This window comes from Pongo pygmaeus, chromosome 14 (assembly GCF_028885625.2).
Source record: "Pongo pygmaeus isolate AG05252 chromosome 14, NHGRI_mPonPyg2-v2.0_pri, whole genome shotgun sequence".
Taxonomy (NCBI): domain Eukaryota; kingdom Metazoa; phylum Chordata; class Mammalia; order Primates; family Hominidae; genus Pongo; species Pongo pygmaeus.
Window position 1 is genome coordinate 30,396,352 of NC_072387.2, and position 14,903 is coordinate 30,411,254.

The following is a 14,903-nucleotide window of genomic DNA, read 5'->3' on the forward strand; positions in this document are numbered from 1 at the left end:
CAGTACATTAAGTACATTCATATTATTATGCAGCCGTCACCATCATCCATCCACAGAACATTTCCCATCTTGCAAAACTGACATTCTGTCCCCATTAAGCAGTAACTCCCCACTTTCCCACTGCAGCCTCTGGCAATCACCATTCTACTTTCTGTCTGTGAATTTGCCTACTCCAGGCACCTCATATAAGTGAAATCCTAGAGTATCTGTCCTTTTGTGATGGGCTTATCCATTTAATGTAATGTCCTCAGGGTCCACCTGTGTTGCAGCATATGTCAGAATTTTGTTCCTCTTTAAGGCTGAGTGATATTCCATTGTATGTACTTACTACATCTTGTTTATTCATCCATCCATTGATGAATACTTGGGCTGCTGTCACCTTGTGGCTGTGTGAATACTGCTGCTATGAAAGTGGGTGTACAAATATCTGTTCAAGTCCCTGCTTTCAGTTCTTTTGGGTATATTCCAGAAGAGGGATTGCTGGATGATACGGTAATTCTAGTTTTTTGATTTTTGAGGAATTGCCATACCTGTTGTCCACAGCAACTGTGAGGACAGCGTGAGACTCATTCTCCTCTTTTGCCTGTAGCTGCCCTGCCCTGCCCATTCGTATTCCCCCCTCCAAACCCAGGTCTGATGGGGTCCCTGTCTCCGAGCAGACAGGGAGGCACTGTAGATGGCACACTGGACCTGGCTCCTGGCCCATCCCCTCTGTACTCTAATCCTTTGGCCTTGATGATCCACCCATTCCTGGAGGCAAAATGCTTTCCTCTCTGTGCCTCAGTTAATTGGGTTTCCCACCACCCCAACAGCCAAATAGATACTTATGTGCTAAGATAATGTGATAGGTGCCAAACATTATTCTGTCATCCTAGGAAGCTTCAAATTAGAGAGCTATCTGCTCTAGTAAACTGTAGAATAAAATATAGCAAACACACTTTATCCATTCTAATCAATAATGATAGCCACCAGTTATTGAGCATTTGACCACGTGCCAGGCAGTGAGCTGGGACTTTACATACATTATTACACTTAATTTTCACCATAAGATATGACAGATAAGGAGCCGGTCAAAGTGAGGTTATGAAGTTCTCTGTCCTAGAACTCACATGGACAGAGAGCAGAAGAGGCTCAGGTTCTCTCCTGCTCTTGGGTCTTGCCTTATGTGCCAGAGGCATCTGTGGTTCAACCAACCCCCTTTTGTCCCCTGCCACCTTCACAACCAACAAGATGCTGGAGGCTGCTAGATGAAGATAAAAATGTCAGTGATGTTACTGACAAAATCACCTGGAGAATGAGTGCACAATTGCTGCTAATGATCTCAGAGTGACCTCCCAGCTCCTTTGCCTCTGCTTCCCCAACCAGGTCTAGACCTTAAGTTATTCCCTCCAGGTGAAAGTCTGGTCTGTGGCATCCAGACACTGACCCCAGATTTCTCCCAGCCGTAGTCTGGGTGGAAAGGTTAAAGAAGAGTGAATACTCTGTACTGTTAATAAATTAATAAATCAGGTTATTCTATCAAGGGAGTCTACCAGTGGATTTCTCCAACCAGTCAGGTAACTCCTTTTTCTTTTTCTTTTTAATATATTTTTTTTAGATGGAGTCTTGCTGTGTCACCCAGGCTGGAGTGCAGTGGCACGATCGCGGCTCACTGCAAGCTCCGCCTCCCGGGTTCATGCCATTCTTCTGCCTTAGCCTCCCGAGTAGCTGGGACTACAGGCGCCCGCCACCATGCCCGGCTAATTTTTTTTGTATTTTTAGTAGAGACGGGGTTTCACCGTGTTAGCCAGGATGGTCTCGATCTCCTGACCTCATGATCTACCCTTCTTGGCCTCCCAAAGTGCTGGGATTACAGGCGTGAGCCGTCGCGCCCGGCCGGTAACTCCTTTTTCTGCAGTAGAGGGTAGGGGAGAAGCCATACGGGTTACTTTATAGGAGCTCCTCAAAGAAAAAAAACTAAAATGAGGAGAAAGGAGTTTCCTTTTTGCCCTTTACCTCCTGAGAAACCCCTGCTGAATGGAACTTTCAGCAGATGGAATACAGCATTGCTTCTCCCCAACCCTGGGGGAACTCATAGCACTGCTTTGTTCAGAGCATTTTCAAACAGGAGCATGAGATCAAATCCTGGCTCCACTGCTCACCAGCTGTGTGACCTTGGATGATTCGTTCAACCTTTCTAACTTCATTTGCCCCATATATAAAATAAGAAGGATCACTGTACCTCAAGGATTGTCTTGAGGATTTAAGAAAATGATGAATGTAAACAACATGGCATAAGTGCTCAACAAATATTAAGGGAAAGACACATTCTAGTTTTGGAGATGTTATGTGGAACAACAAAAAAAAAAAGCGCGTTAGACTTAGTGAGAGGTGGTAGTTTCTATCCCTAGACACTCTCCTGCAGAAAGCATCAGTGTTGTTAGGATGAACTTGGGTGAAAGTTTTGAATATTCAGGCTCCAGTTAGAGTCTTGAGTACCAAAAGATCAGCAGACAAGAAAAAAGGTCACCAACCTTTGGAGGTTCCCACTTGCGGGGAGCAACAGAGTGCAGATGCCGGCCTTGTCTGCGAGGCTGTGAGTGATGGCGGCCATGTGGACAGAGAGCAATGTTGACAGAAAGCCACTGCGGGAGACCTAGGCTTTTACACAGAGGCCACATTGTGATTCCCGCAGGAATGATAGAAACGGAAGGAAATTTAGCTATTGCTCGTCCTAATCTCTGACTTAACAGAACGGAAAAGCAAGAATAAGCGTCGGTTGGTGATTTACTCCTGTGATGAACACAGCTGGTTAGAGCCAGGTTGGACTGTGCCGCCTCTTCATGTCAGATCAGTGAATTTTCTCTTGAGCCATCCTGCCTTCCTCTAACAGATTTATAATCTGAACCCAGACATATCTTTTATCCCAGGCACTCAAAAGGTTTTCACTGAAACCCTGAAAAAAATATTTTTTAAAAGACATGAACTAACAATCAGCAAGCACCTGTATGTGCTAAGTTGATACTAAGAGTCTTACATGGGCTAAAGTTTTAATTCTCCACCCAATGCAGAGTGAGGTCCCACTGTCACCGGCTCACTGAGGAGGAAGCTGAGATTCAGCAAGGTCCAGCACTCGCCCAGGGCTTGTACAGGGCCTCAAGGATGTGGGGGTCTTCAGGTCTAGTTGGTATCACTCCACAGAAATCCATTCATCTGAGGGCCAGGCCTGTTTCCCAAGAACATAGTTTCAAATATAGTGTTTTCTTCACTATAAAAAGTATTGCATGTAAATGTTAATAGTGGTTTCCAAGTAGGCAGAAATAACCTTTTGAAACACAATTTTTTTTAAAGAAAAATCAAAATCTGCTCCTCAGATTTGTGCTAATTCTAAAGAGATAATAAAAAACCCCTCAATTTAGACCGTGATAGTCTTTTTAAATAATACTAACATAGATTTCATTTTAGCATTGTGAGTGCTTCGTGAAGATTTTTTATAGAGTAGAAATAAAATGGAATAGTCAATGATATTAGCCTCACATACTATGTTTCTACAATTTTCCAAGGTTTGGTTTTTATATTTTTTCAGCTTTAAAAATACATGGTCATTGTTAAAACTTGGGGTAATTTCAATAACAATTCAAAGAATTAAATGAAATTTACCCATATTTCCACCACCCACAGATAATTATCATTAATCTTGGTGTGTGCTTTAATTAATAGACTATTTTTGGAGCAGTTTTAGGTTTAGAAAACAGGAATGGAAGGTACACGGAGTTCTGATGCACTCCCTCACGCCCCTCCCTCCACGCACAGCTGCTTGTACTGACATCTTACATTCGAGTGGCACATGTGTTATGATTGATGGGCCCGTGTTGTTACATTAAGATGAACTAAGTCCATGGCTTACAGGAGGTTCACGCCACATGCTGTACATTCTGTGAGTTTTGAGAAATGCGTAATGACATGAAGCCACCATTATAATGTCATACAGAGTTTTTTCAATATTTTAAAAAGCATACATAAAATTAATTTTCACTTTTCATTGGGTAATATAATTTTTGTCTTTTATTTTACAGATTGTGGGTATTGTTCTTTGATTATAAAAGAAAATAGACATTTATAAATAATAGTGCTGGCCACTAAATGCATCATCTAAAAAACTACACTTGTAGAAAGCATGCATTTATTTTATGAATTCCATTAGCTGCCTTTCAGGGAACATGGAGCACTGAGGCACAGATCCCAGCACAGAAGGGTTTGCTTCTCTTCTGTGGTTTTCATGTCAATTAATGATTAGACCTTGAGCCTCACAAGAAAGGTGATAGGCCTTTGAGTCGGTTTACTGCAACAGTCTACTCAAGACTTGCCCCAGGCCCTGGGAAACGTGTAGGTTTAAAAATCCCTACCCTGCGTTTTCCTTTCACAGGGAGTGAACTTCTGGCCCAGGCAGAGGTGAGGCAGTGGGCAGTGGGGCACGGTTGCCCCGGAGATGAGACTCCTCTTCCCGCCCTGGGGGGTGGGGGCTGGCTGGTGGCTGAGGGAACTGTTTTTGTTTGTTTCTTTTTTTAAAAAAACGGAGTCTGGCTGTGTCGTCCAGGTTGGAGTGCAGTGGCGCGATCTCGGCACACTGCAACCTCCGCCCCTCGGGTTCAAGCGATTCTCCTGCCTTAGCCTCCTGAGTAGCTGGGATCACAGGCGCCTGTCACCACGCCCGGTTAATTTTTATTTTTGTTAGAGACGGGGTTTCACCATGTTGGCCAAGCTGGTCTCAAATTCCTGACCTCAGGTGATCCGCCCACCTCGGCCTCCAAAAGTGCTAGGATTACAGGCGTGAGCCACTGCGCCTGGCCGGGGAACTGTTTTTGATGGGTGGGGGGCCCCGGCTGTGGTTGGTAGTGTAGGGGCGTGGCCGAGGGTGTGGCCTGAGGGAGTGAGCTAACCGGGGGCGAGGCCTGATATGGGGCGGGGGGAAGAGCCGGGCTGGGGGCGTGGCCTGGGGGAGGGAGCCCGGCTGGGGCGTGACTTTGTGGGAGCTGGGCTGGGGGCGTGGCCTGGTGGGGAGCCGGGCTGGGGCGTGGCTTGGCTGAGTGTGCTGCCGCCGCGCGGGAGGAGAGTGTGCGTTGCGCTTTCTCCTGCGATCGCCCTGCGGGTCGCTAGCTCCGAGGGCGCGCACTGGATCCCAGGCTCCTCCGAGAGCGCGGCGACCCCGGGGCTCCGCCGGCACCGGAGGTGGCTCGGAGGGCAGGGACGTGTTGGACACGCTGACTTTGTAGGCTCCGCCAAGAGGCGCCGCAGGAGGTAAGACGGCTTCGGGCGCGCGGCTCTGCCGGGCGGGCGCGGGCACGGGCTGTTTGGTAGAATCCCGGGAGGACTTGAGTCCCAGTGGACTGCCTCGGGGTTTCGGGATGTCCAGCTCCCAGCTGCTTCGCCTCTGCTTCCCCCGCCGGTGGAGGCTGCCGGGTGCTCACCTGTTAGGTCCGTGCGCCCGCTCCCTGCCCGGCGGTGGCTCTTCGCCCTCTGAGCCACCCGGCACCATGGCTTTTGGGAGGACGTGCACGTGGTGTTCTCGCAAAAGGCCGTTTCCAGCCGGACGCCTGCAGGGAGGTCGTCTTGTAACTTCACCCGCGCTCCCAGCTCGCGGGGCCTGGCCTGCAGGGGCGGCCGTGGGGGCGGCAGAGTCTGGGGAGCCTGGCGCGGCGGAGCCCTGTAACGCTCTGCTCCATGGGGCGGCGTGGCTGGTTGCCTCCGGGCACCCGGAGCGATGCGATTGGAGAGCTTAGTTTAGAAAGCAAGTTTCTCTTGGTACCAGCGGAGTCTCGTTCCAGGGGAAAGATTTGGGGACCCGGTGCCCATCGTCTGTGGACTGCAGGGAATGCATTGGTGGAGTTGGTTTGGTCCCATTCTGTGCAGGAGGTGGGGGAATTGGTACTCCAGCCCCAGGCAGGTAGAAGCCCGCGCTGCTGCCAGCGTCAGGGGGAGCTCGGGTGACTTGGGCTGGGCCACCCATCTGACTGCAAGGTTACGGAGCTTGAGCAAATTTCCCCTCCCTCCAAGTGCAGGAAAACCAAACCAAAGCAAGCAAACAAAACCCTGTGGGTCATTTGCTTCCCAGCATTGCATAGGGATGTGGATAAATAGAATAATACTGTGAATTTATTCAGCCCTTTTTCCCATGGCTTCCCATAGCCTTATGTTATGCACCTCCCCCCGCCAGGATTTTCTCTGTCCCCACCTTCGGTTTTTGCTGCCTCGTGTTTTCTTCTCTGTGTACCCTTCCTGGTCTCCCAGCGATTTGCTGTCCTTTATTCCCCTTGCTAACAGGCGCAGAAATCTCACTCCTTTTCTTTTTCCACCTTTCCCAACAAATTCTCCTTTTTTCCTAATGTCCCCCTCCTCCGTCTTGCAAACTTCCTCACTGCATTATTCTCAGGGGGCCTGTCATGCACTCTCCCTGTTCTCTGCCCTCCTCCCGTCCTTTAGAGTTTCTTGTGGCTTTGTCTTATTATCCCATATCCTAATTCTCATCTACCTCCCTTGTTCCCCACGTTTGCCATCTGCCTCCACCCGGTTCTCCCATCTCCTTCCTTATTTGTGCTCCTGTGCATGTGCGGGTTTCTTCCTTGTTTCCCCATGTTTCTCCCACAGGTGCTTTCTTCCCTTTGCCCTACTTCTCCCTGGCAGGCGCTCTGCCCAGCCACAGCCTGCCCCGCCTGCAGGGCACACCTTACCTCAGTGCCTTCTGCTGCGGTTTTCCATGCTCCATCAGCATCCCTGGGTTCCTTGTGTTCCTTCCAGTCCGCCCTCTGTCACCTTGCAGACGGCTTTCTCTCCGAGTGTCTGCAAGTGTCAGAGGCGAGGAGTAGCAGCTGCATCTCTGCAGGGGGACTCTGGATTTCAGGACCCTCCCTTCTGCCACTGCTTCTGACTGATTGTTTTCTTATTGAAGTCGTATCCTCTACATAGTTCTAGAATTAATGTCAATATTGATGTTAGGTAGCATTTACCAAACTCTGGGTGTGTGCCAAGCACTGTTCCGAGGGCTTAACGTGCATCAGTACTCATTTAAAATCCTCCACACAGCCCTATAATGTAGGATCTACTACTGTCCCCATTTGACAGATGAGAAAAGGAAGGCTCAGAGGAGGTAACCGGCATGGCTTCTTGCCACTGCCTAGCAGTGGAGGCCCTCTTCTCACCAGACAGTGGAGCTTCCCTGCTGGGTGACCTCTTGAACTCAGGCATGCCTGGAGTTTAGCTTTGGAAAGGAGGTTGTTATTTGACATGTTTTATTTAGTCTGCAATGTACACCAGTGGAGGACACGAATTCTATACCTGTAGGACAGTGCATGGAGAAAACCTAATGCCGGATGTCCCTCAGAAAGCCTGGGGCCAGTGCCTGGGCTGTCACCTCATCCATGCTATCAGTCTACTTTCCCTCTTAGCCACAGGAAGCCCTGAAGAAAGTGACATAAAAATGACCTGGCTGGGCACAGTGGCTCATGCCTGTAATCCCAGCACTTTGGGAGGCCAAAGTAGGAGGATTGCTTGAGCCCAGGAGTTCAAGACCAGCTTGGGCAACATAGCAAGACCCCATCTCTAAAAAATAAAAATAAGAAATCAGCTGGTTGTGATGGCGCACTCACCTGTAGTCCTAGGTACTCAGGAGGCTGAGGTGAGAGGATCTCTTGAGCCTGGGAGGTTGAGACTGCAGTGAGCTATGATTTTTGCCACTGCACTCCAGCCTGGGTGACAGAACAAGAGACTCTGTCTCTAAAAAAATTAAGTTAAATTAAAAAAAAAGAAGACTACTGCCAGCTCTCTCCTCTCGTGCATTGAGAGTTCCGTTTCACTTTAGCTGGACAGATCTTTGTGGTCTCTGTTAGCTATGTGACTGTGTGAGTCTTATTTATATCCATTTCATTGTGTAATCTTAAAGCCTTGTCCAAACATTTCTTTTTTAGTCTTTACCTTCCTAAGAGTTGGAGGCAAGTAGTGTTTCTACTTTACAGGTACTGAAGCAGAGCATGCACCTTGATAGCTGAAAGGGACTTTATATTCTACAGACGAGGAAACCGTGGTCCAGGGAAATAAAATGGCATATTCAAGGGAAAGCAGCAGGACAAAGTTAGCTCTAAGGCTTCTCTGGTTCAGGGCTCAATGCCTGGCCCTATAGCTTGGTAGGTTGACCTCTCTGTTTGCTGCTGAAAGCAACAAAGTTTCTTTCCCCTTCCTTTCCCGTGAGCTAAGAGGCACTGGAAGGTTTCACTTAGAAGGGGAACTCATCAGTGCTTTCCTTTCTTTTTTGTCGGAAAACTAAACATTTAAGATATGTTTGCCTATGAGACATGTAATAGCATAAATGGGATCATAACATCACAGTGGTATAAATTCAAATGTTTTAGAAAGAACTATCATTGTTACTTCTAAAACACCAGGAAGGAACACCAAAGGTACATGGTTTTCTTGAGGGAAACCATATAATCCATGGCAATTTGAAAATCAGTACCTGGAATGTTTAATTGTATTTTACATTTGTGGAGAGAAATGCATTGGTAAAAAGTGCTTACCTGATTTTCTTCATCTTTGCATCACAAATAAAAGAGCAGGAAAGGGGGAACATAGAGTAGGCTGCTGTTTTTCTGTTGGCCTCTGCTGTACCCACACCCTTCTCTGGACTCCCACTGAGCCCCCTTGCTCCTGCCTCTGCTCCCTCCCTGTTTAATGCCTCTTTTGGCTCCCCAGGGAACCTGCAGGGTATTGTTGAATTGTGATGTTCACCTCCTCCATATCAGCCTGTCTTGACAGAATGAAACCCTGATGCCCTGAGGCAGGCATCCTATGTGATGGCTTCACCCCTCCCTCCTAGGATGAGATGGGTGATCAGGTACCATCCTGGGGAGAAGGGAGGAAGCATTTGCGTGAGGTATCCTCTGTGTTCTGTGGTTTAGGTGAGGATGGTTATAACTGAGGAGCAAGTTAAGTTTCAGTGCTCCCTAAATGAGATGGAGATTCAGGGAAGCTGTCGTGGCCAGAGCCCCACAGTAAGTGGCAAGTCTGAGACTGGACCCCAGGCTGCCTGGCTTAGGAGATCTGCATGCATCCCTCGGTGTGTCTGTCTTCCCTGTAACCTGTAACTCCCTGAGGCAGAAACGGCACTGCAGAACCTTTCACAACATCGATCGCTCCTGCCTGCTGAGCTGAAGGTGAAGCTGGAGAGGAGAGACCAGGGGACCAGGGGACACGAGCCTGAGGGCTCAGAGGAGTTCCCAGTCCAGCCCTCTCGCTCACTTCAGGGTCGTGGATGATGCCCTCTGTGCCTGCGAGAACCCTGGGGAGCTGTGGCAACACCGCAGACTGCAAGGAGAATGGCGTCTGTGTTTCTTGTATACGTACGTGGTTGTGGCCGTGTGCTGTGGTCAGGATGTCAGCTTTGGTGGACACAGGTAATGGCTGTCCTGTGGTCATCATGTTCCAGCATCTCGGAAATGGGGCTGTTGCTTCAGTGAACCAGGACCTTAAAGGACCTGACTTCTTGGTGAGCAATCACTTCCACCCATTTCCCTGAAGCAGGACTGCCCTAGTCTTTGTGGAATCATGAGAGCGCAGACATTGTCACTTGAGGGATTCTGTGCCTGCCTCAGAGTGTCTCCCGCCCCAGCATGCCAGGTCTGCCCTGAAGACCCACCAGCATCCATCTGTACCCTCCAAGAGGACTCTACTTGTCCAATTTAGGAGAGGGGAAGGGCCAGCCTTTCCCCTCCACCCCCATTCATACCAGAGCAGGCTTTGTTTCTTAAGACTGGCAAGCTCTCCTTAGAGAGAAGTAGAGCACAGGTCCGAAATGGCCAGACTGGAGAGTTTCAGTGGAGGGAGGCGAGCTGCCTTCCTGGGTTCCTGGGCCACCCAGTCTCCTGCCTTCTTCTCCTCTCTCAGCCCTTCCCAGTTGCACCCCGCCCCGACTCCAACCCCAACTTTAGCAGCAGGAAAGGGGACATCTTTACCCACTGTCTGGGACAGGTGCATGGGGAGGGCAGGCTTTTATTGTCTTATGCCAATGGGGGCAGGAGGGTGGCAATGAGATGTGTTTGTGGTATTGCTGATCAGAACGTTGATCATATCTTTTGCAGAAAATGTTGCTATGTGTGATAGGAACAGTCCATTGTACTTGAGTGTTAATGTGACAATTCAGTCTCATTACACAGGATTCTGAGCTCAGGCCCTAGCTCTTAGTCACCATGGGTGATGTAGAGATAGGTAAATGTGCCCTGAGTCCTAAACAACTTGCACATGTACTTTTAAACACATCCGGGTTGTGTGTTGTGACTCTATAGCTAAAAGAAAAATAGCCTCTGGTTCAGAAATGTGCTCCACTTCCACCCTTCCTGGGGGGTGGAGTGCTCTTCTGTGATGTATAAAAGTTTCTCATTCATCAGGAATCACCTATTTAGAGATTTATGTGGATTTGTAGATTCTGCTATCACAAGTGTAATACTGATGATACTTCATGCTGGTTTGTAAGCATAAATGTATATGTAATACTTACTGTGTATATTTTGTGTACTAGATGCTGAAGATGGAGAGATTGATCAGAGACAGTCCCATTTTCATGAAGAGACTCATATTCTTGTCTAGAGGGAGAGGCCCATATGTAAAAGTGAAGCAGTGAAAAGTAGTGAGTGTGGCAGTCAGTTAGGGGAGAAGATGAGAGTTCAAAGATCCAGGAAGGCTTCCTGGAGGAGGAGCTGAGTCCAGTGTGGGCTGAATCCTAACAGAGGAGTGAGCAAGTAGGGAAGGAGCTGACAGAGGAAAACCTTCTAGCCCTGGGGACAGTGTGAGCAGAGGTGAGGAGATGGGCTCCAGCTTGGTGACTCGAGGGACCCTTGGACATCTATATCGCTATAGCCCGAAGCGCATCAGTCGTGACTGAGTCTGTGTGCCTAGGGCGTGTTTCTAGCATCAGCAACACTTGGGGGTTTGTTAGGAAAGTAAATTCTAGGGCTCCCGCCAGACCTATTAAATTAGAAGTTCTGTGAGTGGGGCCCAGCAATCTGTTTTTTAACATGCCTTCTACATGTTTTTCAACCACAGAAATATTTGAAAGCCACTGTTTTGGAGCATATGCTTCCTGGAGGCTCTGAACAGCTACTCTCCATGACTGCCTCATAGTATTTGCAGAGAATGGTAATCCTCTTTTATGAGGGAATTAATCTCATTCATGAGAGGGGAGCCCTCATGATTTAATCAGTTCCAAAAGGACCCACTTCTTCACATCGTCACCTTGGGGTTTAAGTTTCAACATCAAAATTTTGGAGGGACCCATACATTCAGACCGTAGCAGTTCCCATCTCTCAGCGTTTCAAAACCTTTGCTGCATGCTTGAATTACTAGGGTGCCTTTAAATACATTGGTGCCTACTCCTACCTTCAAATGTTATGATTGGTTTGGGGTATGACCTATGTGTTGAAATTTTCGAAAGCTTCCCAAGCGTAGTCAAGTTTGGGAACCACTGTCGTAGGTGAGGATTCCATGAATTGATCCTTGTGAAATGCCAGAGTGTCCTGGCCATCGTGCAGGAAGTGCTTTGTGTGTGTGTCTCTCTGGTGGTGGAGGCTGTGATGGTTCTGTGATAGGAGGAGGTGGTGGTGGCACCACGTCTGTTGTGTAATGAATGCTCGTTCAGTGTTGAACGTGTGCCAGTTTGGACATGGTGGTGGTCCTCTCCTTTGGTCTGAGAGTTGGGAAGTAAAACAGCTCCAGTGTGGTGGATCTGCACAGCTAATTCTGTAAGCTAATCCCAGGCAAAGATACAGAAGATGATGCTGCCAACAGAGAACACAGGGCCCACAGGCCAGCCTCCCCAGCACCTGGCGCCATTTTCCTCACCTCTCAACAGTACGAGCTTGAATTCTGAACAGCCAGATTCTAAAATCATGAAGTACCAATACTTCTGTGTGAATAGTGTGAATGGGAATGTTACGTGAATTGGGTGCCCTAGGATTTCGTACCTTCTCCAACCAATCAGTTGTACCCAAGTGCCAGTTTACACACACACACACACACACACACTCTCACTCACTCACTCCATCTCTAGACTTGGCCTTGCTGTGGCAAGCGATCTGTCTTCTAGGATCTAAATTTCATTGTTATAAACCATGTATTTCTAAACATTATTGGAAAGAGTATATAATCTTTTTGTATTTCTTGTCCCATCATGAATATTCATTCTTCCTTCATTCATTGTTTTATTCATTCAGCAAATGTTGAGCAACTGCATCGGCCCTGACACTGAGCTCGCAGTTTTATCCGTTTTCCTACTGTGGAGACATAAACATGTTTCTCTCTCTGTCATCATGGACAAAGTAGGGTTTTTTTGGTCTTAATTTTTAATGGTAGCCTTCTCTATTTCTGCCTCTTTATGATGTAATTATTCAACTTTTAATAATACAACATCTGAAGGACATTTTTCATGTCGACTTCATGAGCCTTCTGTGAACCCTGCTGAGATTAATTAAATCAAACCCCATGCAGCAATTATCCTAAAATATCCCGACAAGTTATTAAAACTGAGTTTACCCAGGACTGTAAGACTTGAGTAAGTGACCCATAGCCGGTGCCCTTGGAATGAAGCCTGGGATACAGTTTAATTTCTGTCAGTTTCTAATTTCTTTTAGTGCAGAATCAGTCCTGGTAGGGTGGTTGAATTAATTACATACATGAAAAATATGTGAATTCATGTCTCGAGTTTATGATTTGTTCTCTTTCTGTGAAAAAGATAGATTATGTTTTTGGTTTTGTTTTGCCCTGCCAGCTTGCAAGTAACCACTTACTGTTAAATTGGCCCCAGTACATTTCAGTGTTTGTTGCAAATGGAAAGAATTGATTCACTATATTTTTTTCTGCTGCTGAATCACTAAGCAAAACTCTACTGCTGGGGAAACTTTTGTATCGCAGCACACAAGCAGCCCAGTATAATAGTAAAGACCAGCCTCCATTGTGTGGTCTTACCATTGTCACTCGCGTTACCCACGGACTGAATAGGGTTTAGAAATACAGGCCTTCAAAGGAATTGCCGTTACTTAAATGTTCCATGGCTCCTTCTGAAATAACATCCCTCCAGCCCTCATTCAAAACAAGAAAGAAGGAAGGGCATATATTAATATCTGCAACTTCAGTGATATTCAAAAGTATTATATATTTAAATAAGGAAAGTTAAAATCCATTTTAATTTTAAAAATTTGAAGTTAAATAATTCAAAATATACTAACAAATAAAAAGCCCACACAGTATTCTTTAAATGGTATGTTTTACCATCCACCAGACCTGCTTTCTACCTTTGACTTTTCTTTTTTGTTGTTGTTTTCTTTTCTTCTTTTTTAGATTTTCTATCAGATTCAATACATTTTACTTTTCTAAAACAAATCTAAAATTCCCAGAGTGGCCTGCTAGGCTCGGCTTACTGAAGAGCCTGCTTGTGTTACCAAGTTAGGATTAGCCTGGCATTGGGGTCTCTGCGTGTCCTTGGGCCACGCTGTAAGAACTTTGGTTTCCTGCCCTTCCTAGAAAAGGCTTGGGCTCTTCACTCGGTGGTTGCCTGAGTTCCAGTTCTTGGCTGTGGCCTGTGGTTGGAATGTGATGGAGCACGAATGGTGTGCTTGTTATACCAGGCTGATGTGGAGTGAGGTGCTAACCCTGGAAAGCTCCCTTTGAGTTGAGTCTTAGACTCCTGGCCTCACTGTAGATTAAACAGTGGGATTCTGCGTAAGGAAAAGTGGCAGCTTCTTCCGACCATTTTATTTTTTCATGACAAGTTGTAAGGTGTTGAGTAGACTGGTTTCAAAATCAGTCTGGGTTCTATTTGTTGTATTTCTGACTGCTGTCCTCACTGACCGGCATTGAGATAAACAGCTCGAAAGCAGACACCTTCTCCAGACTCTGCCCTGGAAATGAGTTGGAACCTGCAGCCTGTCCTGTAACTTCCCTTCCCGAGGTTATGTGGCTCCGGGAGCATCAAGATGGGGGTCTGGCACAGGTGCCCAGTGTCGCTTCTCAGCGGGAACTCAATTCTTTCCTCCTCTTCTCTCTCCTCTCACTCAAGCTCTCTGCAGAATGAGAGGTGAGGGAAGAAGGTACCCTCCTGCAGACCTTTCTTCTCAGTCTAGAGTCTTCTGCTTCCAGAGGTTTCAGGTGGCTCAGAGAGTCCCCACCCTCCTCTCCTGCCTGGCTGCTCTGCCTGCACACTCCACTCGGCATTGGGAAAAATACTCAGGGCATGAGCACTTCTGTGCCATGAACACCTCCCTTCTGATACGGAGGTTGTCTTGGAGGAGAAAGCAAGAACTCTCCCTGCTTTTTCTCATCCTTATTTAAAATGTGACCTCTTCATACAAAGTTCTCATCCCTAGAGAGTTCCAAACCAGATAGCTTTAGGCAGTACACAGAAGTAAGAATGGTTTGGCAGTACAAGGTCCCATCTTCGGTTTACCACATTAGGCCTCAAATGTGTGCAGGGGGATAGGTCAAATCATCCTCCAGCCACTGCCTCAGTATGTCTGATTTGGTAGCATAGTTCCTTAAATTTCCACACTAGCATCTCTGAAGTAACTTGATCACATTGACTTCCTGAGGGCTACTTTTAAGCCTGCTGTGATTAATGAAATCAAACCCCACACAACAATTATTCTAAAGCATAGTGGCTTATTCACTTTCAGTGCGAGCTCAACTGCAGGGCTGGAATCGTCCAAGTGGATGACTACATTTTTGTTGATGTCCTACCATGGGAGTCTAGTAGCCTTTTTAAATTTTTGTGGGCGGACACTTCTCATCTCCTTCAGTTTCTCTCTCATTCTGGGAAGAGGAATCTCTAAATGAAGAAGGAATTGTCTGTCATCAGCAAGAGGTTCTACTTTCTATTTCTAGGCTTTCGT

At 47.1% G+C, this 14,903-nt stretch overlaps 1 protein-coding gene across 4 annotated transcripts in view; it reads left to right on the top strand.

Moving 5' to 3' along the window:
- The window catches only part of SPATA13 (spermatogenesis associated 13), a 327,713-nt gene that overhangs the window by 175,794 nt on the left and 137,016 nt on the right, over window positions 1-14,903 (top strand). Inside the window, exon 1 of one of the 4 annotated variants that reach the window (XM_063650618.1) lies at window positions 5,068-5,277. The exons of the other annotated variants lie outside the window; for them this stretch is intronic. The gene's annotated coding sequence lies outside the window, so the exon portion shown is untranslated. Of the gene's footprint in view, window positions 1-5,067; window positions 5,278-14,903 lie in introns of those variants that run through there. 4 annotated transcript variants of the gene reach the window in all.